The sequence below is a fragment of the Hypanus sabinus genome, chromosome 5 (assembly GCF_030144855.1).
Source record: "Hypanus sabinus isolate sHypSab1 chromosome 5, sHypSab1.hap1, whole genome shotgun sequence".
NCBI lineage: Eukaryota > Metazoa > Chordata > Chondrichthyes > Myliobatiformes > Dasyatidae > Hypanus > Hypanus sabinus.
Genome location: NC_082710.1, coordinates 176,812,443 through 176,826,477, shown reverse-complemented (window position 1 = coordinate 176,826,477; position 14,035 = coordinate 176,812,443). Strand labels below are relative to the sequence as shown.

General features: G+C 42.1%; 1 protein-coding gene across 2 annotated transcripts in view; it reads left to right on the top strand.

The window, feature by feature from the left end:
* LOC132394656 (butyrophilin subfamily 1 member A1-like) overlaps nucleotides 1–14,035 on the top strand; it is an 88,284-nt gene that overhangs the window by 39,154 nt on the left and 35,095 nt on the right. The gene's annotated exons all lie outside the window — the stretch shown is intronic.

Here is a 14,035-nt window from a genome sequence, read left to right as displayed (position 1 = left end):
ACATAGAATTCCACAGATTCACCACTCTCTATGTGAAGAAGTTTTTCCTCATTTCAGTCCTAAAAAGCTTCCCCTTTATCCTTAAACTGTGACCCCTCGTTCTGGACTTCCCCAACATCGGAAACAATCTTCCTGCATCTAGCCTGTCCAATCCCTTTAGAATATTTTACGTTTCAATAAGATTCCCCCTCAATCTTCTAAATTCCAGTGAGTATAAGCCTAGTCAGTCTTTCTTCATATGAAAGTCCTGCCATCCCAGGAATCAATCTGGTGAACCTTCTCTGTATTCCCTCTATGGCAAGAATGTCTTTCCTCAGATTAGGGGATCAAATCTGCACCCAATATTCTGGGTGCGGTCTCACCAAGGCCTTGTACAACTGCAGGAGAACCTCCCTGCTCCTGTACTCAAATCCTTTTGCTATGAATGCCAAAATACCATTTGCCTTTTTCACCGCCTGTTGTACCTGCATGCCTACCTTCAATGACTGGTGTACAATGACACCCAGGTCTCGTTGCATCTCCCCTTTTCCTAATCGGCCACCATTCAGATAATAATCTGTTTTCCTGTTCTTGCAACCAAAGTGGATAATCTACATTCCAGTGAATAAGTAATTCAAATTTGCCCCATAGCACAGGAGCTCAGATTTCAGTAAATTCCCTGTAAATTTTCTCTGCACTCTTTCAATCTGATTTACATCTTTCCCGTAGGTAGGTGATCAAAACCGGACACAATACTTCAACTTGGGCTGCACAAACATTTTAGTCAATTTGTACCTAACATCCCACTCTTGCACTCAATACATTGATGTGTGAAGGCCAATATGCCAAAAAGTTTTCTTTATGACCCTTATCTTTTCAAAAAAAAATTTTCTTTATTTGAAACACCACTTCCAAAGAATTATGGACTGTACTCCCAGATCCCTCTGTTCTACTACACTCCTCAGTGCTCTACCACTCACCGTGTAAGACCAACCCTGGTTGGTTCTACTGAAGTGCAACACCTCACACTTGTCTGTATTAAACTGCATCTGCAATGGGATTTTTCATCCCATTTTTCCAGGTCTCACAGATCTGCTGTAAGCTCTGATCATCTTCATAACTGTTCAGTAACCCCCAATCCTGATGCCATCCCTAAATTTGATGATGTAGTTTACCACATTATCATCCAGTTTGTTGATATGGATGACAAACAATAATGTACCCAGTATCGAGCCCTGTGGCAGACCACTAGTCACAGGTCTCTAGTCATCTAGGCAGCCATAAACAATGCTCTCTGGCTTCAAACAAGAAAGCAAAGTCTCTTGCAATCTTGAAAGCCAAGCGACTGTACCTTCTTCACCAAACTACAATGCACTACCTTCTCAAAGGCCTTGTAAACAATATCCACTGCCTTGCCTTCATCAAGTTTCTTTGTAACTTCCTCAAAATCTCTGTTAGATAGGTTAGACAAATTTATCACACACAAAGCCATGTTAGCTATCCCGAATCAGTCACTGACTATCCAAATACTTTTATATCTGGTCCCTTAGAACATTTCCCAAAAACTTCCCAGTACTGACGTCAGGCTCATATGCCGATAATTTCCTGATTTATCCTTAAACAGCAAAACAACATTAGTTATCCTTCAATCCCCTGGCACCTCACCTGTGGCTAAAGATGTTTAAAATATCTCTGCTGGGGTCCCTGTAATTTCTACATTAGCCTCCCACAGGGTCTGAAAGAGCATCTTGTCAGGTCCTGTGATTTATCCACCTTAATTTGCCTCAAGACAGCAACACCTCCTCCTCTGTAATCTTTATCAGGTCCATTAACTCACTACTGCACAGCCTCATATCAATAGATCCTGTCTCTCTCTCTCTCTCTCTCTCGAGTAAATACCGATGCAAAAATCCATTTAAGATCTCCTAAATTTCTGTCAGCTCCGTGCATGGATACCACTCTGTTCTTCCACATGTCTTCTTTCAGCCCTCCTGATTTTCTTCTTGCATTTCTTTCACTCCTCGAGTACCTCATTTGTTCCTGCCTGCCGATACCTGTGATGTACCTCCTTTTTCTTCATTAGGACCACAATATCTCTTAAAAATAATGCTGTCTAAACCTATTATCCCTGCCTCTTATTCTGACAGGAACATACAATCTCTGTGCTCTCAAAGTTTCCCTTTTGAAAGCCTCTCACTTAACAAGTGCACCATCGCAAGAAATACTCTGTCATCATCCGCACTTGCCAGAACCTTTCTCCAATTTGGACCAGAGCTGTCATTTTCCATCATTACTTTGAGACTAATGGCATTATGATCACTAGATGCAAAATATTCCCCAGCAGAAACTTCTGTCACCTGTCCTGTCCCATTCCCTAATAGCAGATCAAGTGTCACACACTCTCTCTTTTGGACTTCCACGTAGTGATTAAGGAAACTTTCTTGAGCACATTTGACAAACGTTTTCCCATCCAGCTGTTTACTGTATGGGAGTCCCAGTCAATATGTGGAAAGTTAATGTCACCCTCTATCACAATCATTTAATTCCTGCAACAGTCTGCAATCTGTCTACAAATTTGCTGCTCTACATTATAGACTCATAGAGAAGTACAGCACAGAAGCAGGTCCTTTGGCCCATCTCGTGCATGCTAAAAATATTTAAATTGCCTGCTCCCATCAGCCTGCACTGGGATAGTATCCCTACCATCCATGTACCTATCCAAACTTTTCTTAAACATTGAAATTGTGATCCCATGCACCACTTGTGTTGGCAGCTCATTCCAAAATCTCACGACCCTCTGAATGTAGAGGTTTCCCCTCATGTTCTCCTTTAACTTCTTACCTTTCACCCTGAACCCATGACATTTGGTTGTAGTCCCACCCAACCTCTGGAAAAAGCCCACCTGCAGTTACTTTATCTATAGCCTCATAATTTTGTACACCTCTGTCAAATCTCAATTTTCTATGTTCTGAAGTATGCAGTCCCCACCTATTCCATCTTTCCTTGTAATTCAAGTCCTCCAGATTCTTGTGAATTTTCTCTGTACTCATTCAACCATGTTTACATCTTTCCTGCAAGTAGGGGTCCAAAGTTGCACACAATATTTCAAATTAAGCCTCACCAACACCTTAAACATCTTCAATGTAACATCTCATCTCCTGTACTCAATACATTGATTCATGAAGGCCAATGTTGCAGAAACTTTCTTTATGGCTCTATCTACCTGTGACACGACTTTCAACAAATTATGTACCTGTATTCCCAGATCCCTTTGTTCTGTCACACTCCTCAGTGCCCTTCCGTTCACTGTGTAAGACCTACCCCGGTTGGTCCTACTGAAGCGCCAAACAGACTTCTCTGCAATAAATTCCCTCTGCCATTTTTCAGCCGATTTCCCCAGATGATCAAATCCCCCTGCAAGTCATGATAAGCCTTCCTCACAGTCCACTACACTCCCAATCAGGGTGCTATCTGTAAATTTGCTGATCCAATTAATCACATTATCATCTGGATCATTGATAGGTGGCAACCAGCAAAGGACCCAGCACTGATCCAGTGGCACAGCACAAGTCACAGGCCTCCAGTCAGATAGACAACACTCTACTATCACTGTCTGGCTTCTAACATAAAGCCAACATCTAATCCAATTTACTACCTCATCCTGAATGCAGAGCGACTGAACCTTCCTGACCAGCCTCCCATGTGGGCCCTTGTCAAATACCTTACTAAAGTATGTCATCAATTTTTCTTGAACAACTCAATAAGATTGGTTAGACATGCCTGACCACGCATGAAGCCATTCTATCCTTCATCGGTCTATGTCTATCCAAACACAGTGTCTATAAGTGGCTTTTTTGACACTGATCAACAACAAAATCAACAATCATGTAAAGTGAAGCCAAATTTTGACAAATTGATCTAAATATATTTCTATTATTACAAAACAACTGATTGCACAATTACTCTCCCCCTTCAAAACTCCTCAAGCTCTGTCAGAATGCATGGTGATTATCAGTGAAAGGCCATTTTCAAGTCCAGCCACAAATTCCCAATTGCGGTCTAGACTCTGACTTGGCCACTTCAGGACATTAACATTTTTAAGCTATTCTTGAGTAGCTTTGGCTTCATGCTTGCGGTCATTGTCTTAGTAAAAAACAAATCTCCCAAGTCACAGTTCTCTTGCAGACTGCATCAGGTTTTCTTCCAGGATTTCCTTGTATTTTGCTGCATTTGTTTTACCCTCAACCTTCACAAGCCTTCCAGGGCCTGCTGCAGTGAAGCATCCCCACAGCATGATGCAGCCACCACCCTGCTTCATGGTCGGGATGGTGTGTTTAGTCTGATGGCGAAAAAGCTCAATTTTGCTTTCATCAGACCATAGAACTTTCTTCCAGCTGACTTCAGGGTCTCTCACATGCCTTCCGGTAAACTCTAGACGAGATTTCATGTGAGTTTTTTTCAACAGTGGCTTTCAATTTGCCACTCTCCCATAAAGCTACGACTGGTGAGGCACCCAGGCAACAGTAGTTGTATGCACAGTCTGTCCCATCTCAGCCACTGAAGCTTGTAACTCCTCCAGAGTTGGCATTGGTGTCTTGGTGGCTTCTCTCACGTGTCCTCTTCTTGCACGGTTTTTGAGGTTTTGAACTGAATTGAATTTAATTAATATTATTACTTACATCCTTCATATACATGAGGACTAGAAATCTTTATGTTACGTTTCTGACTGAATGTGCAATGTGCAATTGATAGTAATTTATAATAAATAATATATACAACAGGACAGTCAATATAACATAGAAATACAATTGTATGAACTAAGCAGTCTGATAGCCAGGTGGAAGAGACTGTCCTGGAGACTGGCTCTTGGTCCTGGCTTTTCTGCAGCAGTACTGTTTCCTGGATGGTAGCAGCTGGAACAGCTTGTGTTGGGGTGATTCAGGTCCCCAAAGGTCCTTCATACTCTTTTTACACATCTGTCTTTGTAAATATCCTGAATAGTGGGAAGTTCACATCTACAGATGTGCTGGGCTGTCCGCACCACTCTCTGTAGAATCCTGTGATTGAGGGAAGTACAGTTCCCATACCAGGTAGTGATGCAGCCAGGCAGTGATGCAGCCAGTCAGGATGCTCTCAATCATGCCCCTGTAGAAAGTTCTTAGGATTTGGGGGCCCATACCAAACTTCTTCAACCATCTGAGGTAAAAGATGTGCTGTTGTGCTTTTTTCACCACACAGCCAGAATGTACAGACCACGTGATGTGCTGTTCACCCTCGCAATCCCAGATCCATTGATGTCAATAGGAGCTGGCCTGTCTCCATTCCTCCTGTAGATCAAAACCAGCTCCATTGTTTACAGCTGTGCCATATTCTTTCCATTTCATGATAATTGACTTAACTGTACTCCAAGCAAAATTCAGTGACTTGGAAATTTTCTTGAATCTATCTCCTGACTTGAGCTTTTCAATAACCTTTTTGCAGAGTTGCTTGGAGTGTTCTTTTGTCTTCATGGTGTAGTTTTTGCCAGGATACTGACACCAGCAGTTGGTCCCAGGTACAGGTGTATTTTTACCACAGTCCATCGAAACACCTCGACAACACACAGGTCTCCAAAAACAGATTTCCATTTAACTAAATACAGTCGGCCCTCCTTATCCGTGAATTCCGCATCCACGAATTCAACCAACTGCGAATCGAGAAAACCCGGAAGTGCTCTTCCAGCACTTGTTGTTCCAGAAAGTACAGACTTTTTTTCTTGTCATTATTCCCTAAACAATACAGTATAACAGCTATTTTACATAGCATTTACATTGTATTAGGTATTATAAGTAATCTAAAAATGATTTAAAGTATATGGGAGGATGGAGTTATCGTGGATCGGGATCAAAAAAAAATCAGAAGTTCTCTTACTAAGTAAGTCAGAACAGGTATTCGTTTGTCTTAATATATAGTATATATTTTACCTTTCTATGCATATAAAACACTTAAAACGTATGTTTCAGCGCCGGCTCGGGAACAAAAGTTCCCGAGTTTGATCCAGTAACAGATCACTCCCGGGTGCGCTCTCCACCGTGCCGGGTTGATGTGGAGGATAAAAAACCCAAAACCCCAAAACCCAATAATTAAACCACTGCATTGCTCAGTAATAATTGTAGCTTTCATCGGGGCAGAGCTTTTCTCACTTTATCCTTTAAAATTGTTTTGATCGTTGTCTGACGTAGCCTAACACTTTTCCAATGTCCGATGGTGTTTCACCTCTTTCTGATCGCTTATTATTTCCACTTTATTTTCAATCGTGATCGTGATTATTTTCGTGAACAAAAACACTGCAGATTCAGAGCCCATCGCCGGGTCCTAATGTCCACTGCACTGAGACAAGTTAAATAAAGTCTAGGGTTCTGCTGGGTCCTAAGGACCACCGTATTAAGACAGGTTGAATCAGGGACTTGAGCATCCGCGATTTTTGGTACCTGCGAGGGGTCCCGGAACCAATCCCTCACGGATAAAGAAGGCCGACTGTATGTAACTTCTAAAGTTAAACTGCTGTACCAGTGATGATTTGGTGTGTCATATGAAACGGGGTGGATACTTACGCAATCAATTATTCTGTGTTTTATATTTGTAATTAACTTTGAACATTTTGTAGTGATCTACTTTCAAGTTGACACAGAAAAGACATTTCCTGTTGATCAGTGTCAAAAATGTCAAATTAAATCAACTCTGATTCAATACTGTAAATTAATAAAATAGAAAATCTTCTGGGGGGGGGTGAATACTTTTTATAGGCATTGTACTTATATATCTGGTCCTTTACAATATCTTCCAATAACTTTTCCACAACTAATGTCAGACTCACTGGTCTATAATTTCCTTATTTATGTTCAGAGCCTGTTTTATACAACAGAACAACTTTAGCTTTTCTCCAATCCTCTGGTACCACTCCTTTTGCAAAGGATGGTTTAAATATCTCTGCTGGGATCCCAGCAATTTCTGCACACCTCTTGTAGGGTCTGAGGGAACACCTCATCAGGCCCAAGGAATTTATCCACCCTGATTAGCGTCAGGGTAGCAAACACCTCCTCCTCTGTAATTTGCACATGGTCCATGGAGTTGATGCTGCTTTGCCTCACTTCTAAAGACTTTGCATCCATCTCCTGAGTAAATACAGATGCAAAGAATTAATTTAAGATTTCCCCCATGTGTTTTGTTTCCACACTTGGATTATCTAACATTCTGATCTTCCAGAGGACCAATTTTGTGCCGAGCAGTCGTTTTACACAACGTATCTGTAGAAACCTCCTTCACGTTGTCTGCTAGAGCAACTTCATGCTTTCCTTTAGCCTTCCTGATTTATTTTGTAAGTGTTTTCTTGCATTTTGTCCTTCATAAGCACCTCATATGTTTTTTCCTTCCTATACCTGCTATGCACATCCTTTCCTCTCTTAACCAGGGCCTCAATATCTCTTGAAAACTGAGGCTCCATACACCTGTTACCTTTACCTTTACCTTTTACTCTCAAAATTTGGTTTTGAAAGTCTCCACTTTCAAAGTACACCTTTGCCAGAAAACAGCCTGTCCTAATCCACACTTGCCAGATCACTTCTGATGACATGAAATTGGCCTTTCTCCAATTTAGCATCTCAACCCTTGGAACGGATCTATATTTTTACATATTCACTTTGAAACTAATAGCATTGTGGTCACTGGATGTAAACTGCTCCCCTACACAAGCTTCTATCACCTGCTCTGTGTCATTCCCGAATAGCATGTGTTTCTTGCAGCAGTCTGCAATCTCTTTACAAATTTGTTGATTTAAATCCCTCGGCTTGTTGTGTGGTCTGTCATCCACCTTTCCTATGATACAGTGCTCAGCCTATTAGTGCTATTTCATGAGAATTAACAAGAAGTAAGTTTGCAGATGACATGAAAATAACACTGGACAGCAAATTGTTATGAAAGTGTTGCTTCATCAGATATTTGATTGTGTATGATAGAGCACATGATGCTGAACACAAATATGATTTCAGACTTGCATCAGACAGGAATTTGGAGAATCAGGAAATTAACTTTTATTGACAATAATGACGGTGTTGACTCTTTGCAAAAGTTAAACTATGCTAATTTTTTTTGTTGATAACTTTCATTTATATTCAGTGTCTGAAGCTTCTCACTTAAGTGTCTAAGAATTATCACTAGCATTGACAGAATCCAGTTGCCCTGATACTCTTTCTCCATGACTGCAATATCCTGGTGAAACCTTTCACCATACTCATCACTGACAGCACCAAGATTTACAGGGAAGCATTCTAAATGGGAATCAGAAAATGACTCTTTAGTGACATGTTGCTCTTCATGGTTTTGTATGCTTGACTCATGTTGTCAACGAGCTGCATGTCGTTTGGTGCTCTGCAGTTGCCAGAAAATGTTTAACAACATCCTTGGTTGCCTACCATGTGACTTTCTCCAGTCCCACTAAAAATTCTTCAAATTGCCTGACATTGATGACCTGTTTTATTTGTGGACCATCAAAAATGCCTTCATTAATCTTGGCATCAGTTATTCTGATGATTTATGAATTGAAATAACAAATATAGATGATTTCAAGAAAATGTACATGATAGGGAAATTTCATGGTGCATTTCATGATCAGCAACTCAAAATCCGTAAGATACACCCAAAAGTATTCAGGAAGCAAAATTTTTGTTGTCCAGCTGTAATTGGGGTATGGTGGACAGAGAAAAAGTTTATCGAAAATTACTGAAGGATATGTATCTGCTGAATAAGTGGGCTGATGTACATCAGAATGAACTTAATTCTGATAAGTGCTAGCTATTGTCAGATCAAGGGCGGTGGTACACAGTGAACAACAGGGCGCAGTGGAGTGTTGGGGGATAGATGGACCTTGGAGTCCAAGTACATGGTTCCCAGAAAGTGGAGTCACAGCTACATGGGTTGATAAAGGGAGCTTTTAGCACACTGGCCTGTTCTGTTTTGGTCACCCCGCTACTGGAAAGAGTTCAGAAATATTTACAAGGATCTTGCTGGGACGAGAGGGACTGAGTAATGGGGAGAGGTTGCACAGTCTCGGACTTTATTCCTTGGAGCGTATGAGACTGAGAACTGATCTTATGAGCCCCTTCCATTGGTTGGGGTCAAACATGGATATTGCATCTGAGCAGTTTACATATCATATAAACTGGTACACAAGTCAGGGCAAGTCAAGACAAGTCAAGTCACTTTTTATTGTCATTTGGACCATAACTGCTGGTACGGTACACAGTAAAAACAAGACAATGTTTTTCAGGACCATGGTGCTACATGAACAATACAAAAACTACACTAAACTACATAAACCAACAGAAAAACTACACTGGACTACAAACATAACCAGGACTGCATAAAGTGCACAAAACAGTGCAGGTATTACAATAAATAAAAAACAAGACAATAGGCACAGCAGAGGGCAGTAGGTTAGTAGTCCAATGGCTTGGGGGAAAGTCTGTTACCTAAATAAACAGCCGAATGGCGGCGTCCAGGACTCCGGCCATTTCTGTACTCCCGCCGAGTATTTCGTTGCCACAGATGTAGTGCAATTTAATGTCCACTGGAGAGCAGAATGGATGGGAGAGCCGGCTGGCGAGGGCCTGCTTTTTTCCTGGTATGGATCCCTGCCCACTCGCCTTGTTTCTGCTTCCTCACACACTACTTATGACGGTCCCATCTCCAGCTACCGGCATCAGGCGACTCCAAGGGCTGCAGGCCCGATTCCCTCAGCAAACAGACATTGGAGAGCAGAATGAACGGGAGAGCCGGCTGGCTGTGGCTTACTTTTTTCCTGGCACGGACTCCTGCCCATTCGCCTTGGTTCCGCTTCCTCGCAAACCGCTTACGACGTCCCCAACTCCGGCCATCTCTCTCCCCCTCTCCAAACAGCCGACATATCAAAAGGAACAGCAGAAACCAATACAGTTTGGCATCAGTGGTGTTGTAGGACTCCAACTCCGGGTCTTTCCTCAGGGTTTACTCCCAAAGCCACCCCCATGACTGGGAACAGTCACAAGACAGCAGAGGATTGAGGTTAGGATTTTCCGTCTGCTAGATGATCTGCTACCCACAGCTGACGAGCCCCATCTGTTCAGAGTGACTTGTCTTCAGATGCCAGTACCTGCTTCTGGCCCTTCTCCTGTCAGTAGAAACGGTCCCACCATGCTTAGTAGCTGAGCCACACTGGAAGGGCAGGAGGTGGACTTGATTGTCAGGGGCTATTTGAGATGCACTCCATTGGGAATATTAAGTAGATTGTGGGAGCTTATCTCCACCAACTGCCCTGGTTATAACACCAGGAACCAGTGATCTTGTAGAGTTGTGTAAAATCATGATGAACATAGAGAGGATGAATTCACAGTCTTTTCCCCCAGGTTAGAAAAACTATTAGACCATAAGATATCGGAGCAGAATTAGGCCATTTGGCCCAATGAGTCTGCTTCACCATTTTATCATGGCTGATTCAATTTCCCTCTCAGTCCCAATCTTCTGCCTTCTCCCCATGTCCCTTCGTGCCCTGACCAATCAACAATCCATCAATTTCTGCTTTAAATATACATAAAGACTTGCCCTCCACAACTGCCTGTGGCAAAGAATTCCACAGATTCACCACTCACTTGCTAAGGAAATTCCTCCTCATCACTGTTCTAAAAGGATGCCTCTCTATTCTGAGGCTGTGTCCTCTGGTCTTACACTCTCCCACCATAGGAACAATCCCTTCCATTTCCACTGTATCAAGCCTTTCACCATTTGATTGATTTCATTGAGGTCACCCCTCATTCTTCTGAATTCCAGTGAATACAGGCACTGAACCATCAAACGCTCTTCGTATGACAAGCTATTCAATCCTGGAATTATTTTTGTGAACCTCTTTTGAACCCTCTGCAGTATCAGCACATCCTTTCTAAGATGTAGGGCCCAAAACTGCTCACAATACTCCAAATGAGGCCTGACCACTGCTTTATAAAGTCTAAACATTATATCCTTGCATTTATATTCTTGTCCTTTTGAAATAAGTGCATTGCATTTGCCTTCCTCACCACAGACTCAACCTTCAATTTAAACGTCCAGGAATCCTGCACAAGGACTCTCTGGTCCCATTGTGCCTCAGTTTTGATTTTGTATTTTCTCTCCATTTAGAAAATAGTCAACCCTTTCATTTCTTCTACCAAAATGAATGACCATACACTACTCGGCAATGTACTCCATCTGCCATTTCTTTGCCCATTCTCCTAAACTTTCAGTCGTACTGTAGCCTCTCTACTTCCTCAAAACTACCCGCCCCTCTACCTATCTTCATATCATCTGCAAACTTTGCAACAGAGCCATCAACTCCATCATCAAAATCATTGACATATAACGTAGAAAGAATCCGTCCCAACACAGACCTCTGTGGAACACCACCAGTCACCAGCAGATCACCAGAAAAGCCCCCCTTTATTCCCACTCTTTGCCTCCTGCCAATCAGCCATTCCCTTATCCATATTAGAATCTTTCCTGGGCTCGTAGCTTGTTAAGCAGCCTAATGTGTGGCACCTTGTCAAAGGCCTTCTGAAAATCCAAGGACACAACACCAACCGATTCTCCTTTGTCTTTACAGCTTGTTGTTTATTCAAAGAATTCCAACAGATTCCTCAGGAAACATTTTCCCTTGAGAAAACCATGCTGATTACAGCCTATTATATCATTTGCCTCAAAGTACCCTGAGACCTCATCCTTAAAAATCAACCAACATCTTCCCTACCACTGCTACTACTTCCCTACCACTGCCACTACCACAGTTAGTCAGACTAACTGGCCTATAGTTTCCTTTCTTCTGCCTCCCTCCCTTCTTAAGGGTGGAGTAACATTTGCAATTTTCTAATCTTTTGTATCCATTGTAGAATCTGGTGATTCTTGAAATATCATTATTAATGCCTCCATGAACTCTTTCAGATCTCCAGGGTGTACACTATCTGGTCCAGTGACTTATCTACCTTCAGTCCTTCAGTTTCCCATGAACTTTCCCTCCTGTTATGGTAACTTCACCAACATCATGACCCCTGACACTTGGAACTTCAACCATACTGCTACTGTCTTTCACAGTGAAGACTGATGCAAAATACTTCTTCAGTTCCTCCGCCGTTCTGTTGTCCCCCATTACTATCTCTCTGGCATCATTTTTGAGTGGTCCGATATACATTCTTACCTCTCTTTTACACTTTATGTATCTGAAGAAACCTTTGATATCCAGTTTAATATTATTGGCTCTCTTGCTTTTGTATTCCATCTTTCCCTTAGTGACTTTTTTAGTTGCCTTCTGTTGGTTTTTAAAAGCTTTTCAATACTTTAATTTCCCACTAACTTTTGCTCTATTATATGCTCTCTTTGGCTTTGACTTATCATGTTAGCCACGGTTGTGTCATCGTTCCTTTAGAAAACCTCTTCCTCTTTGGGATGTATATATCCCGTGCTTCTGAATTGCTTCCGGAAATTCCAGGCTTTGCCGACTGTTGTCATCCCTGCCAGTGTTCTTTTCCAATCAATTCTGGCCAACTCCTCTCTCATGCCTCTGTAATTCCCTTTATTCCACTGAAATACTGATACTTCTGACTTGAGTTTTTCCTTCTCAAATTTCAGTGATCACCCCCCAAGGGTTCTTTTACATTAAGCTCTCTAATCAATTCCGGTTCATTGCACAACACCCAATCTGAAATATCTGATTCTCTTTTGAGCTCAACAAGCTGTTCTGAAAAGCTACCTCGTAGACATTCTAGAAATTCCCCCTGCAGGAATCCAGCACCAGCCTGATTTTCTCAATCTGCCTGCATACTGAAGTCCCCCCATGACTATTGTAATATTGCCCTTGTGATATGCATTTTCTTTCTTCCATAGTAATTTGTAGGCCATATCCTTACTACAGTCTGGGGGTCTGTATACAACTCCTATCAGGGTCTTTTTACCCTTGCAGTTCCTTAGCTCTGTCCACAATGATTCAACAGCTTCCAACCCTACTTCACCTCTGTCGAATGATGATATCAGTTTCTACCAACAGATCAATGCTGCTTTCCTGCCTGTCCTTTCAATACAAAGTGTATCCTCAGACATTATGATGCCAGCTATAATCTTTCAGCCATGATTCAGTGGTGTCCACATCATACCTGCCAATCTGTAACTGTCCTGCAAGTTCATCTACCTTATTCCGTATACTATGTCAGTCCTGTGTTCACCCTTGTTGATTTTGTCCACCTTTTACATTACAACTCATCCTGTTGACTGCAATTTTGTCCTATCAGCAGCCTCTCCTCATTGCACATTGCCTCTGTCCGTAAACCAGCTACCTGACCTTCAGCACTATTATCCACCTTTCCTATGACACTTCTTGCATTGACATATTTGTGGCTCAAACACAGGTCACACCATGCTCAACCTTTGGATTCCTAACTTTGTCCGAGGTCTTTCCAGCATTTGCCTCCACAAACTCTCCACTATCTTCTGCTGCAGAGGCATAGTTTTAAGGTGGTGGGGGGGGGGGGGGAGAATTTAGCAGTAACATGAGCAGCAACCTTTTTTCCACTGAAGTTGGTATCTGGAATAAGCTGCCAGGGGAGGTGGTTGAGACAAGCACAATAATAACAATTGTAACAATACTCTGTATTCTGGCTGGTTGTATCATGATCTGCTCTGGCAATCTGAATGCCCAGGAATGTAAGAAGCTGCAGAGAGAAGTGGACTCAGCCCAATACATCAGGGGCAAATCCCTCCCCACCATTGGTAGTATCTACAGGAGGTGCTGCCTCTAGAAGGCAATTCCATTATTAAAGAGTTTCACCATTCAGCCATGCCATCCCCTTGCAGTGACCATTAGGCAGAAGCTACAGAAGCCTGAAGTCCCCTCACAACCAGGTTCAGGAATAGAAACTGTTCAGTTCATGAACTAACTCACAAAACTCTAATCACTACCTCAGTACAACACTGTCACAACCTTGATCACTTTGCACTACAACAGACTTTGTTTATTTTTTCATTCTGA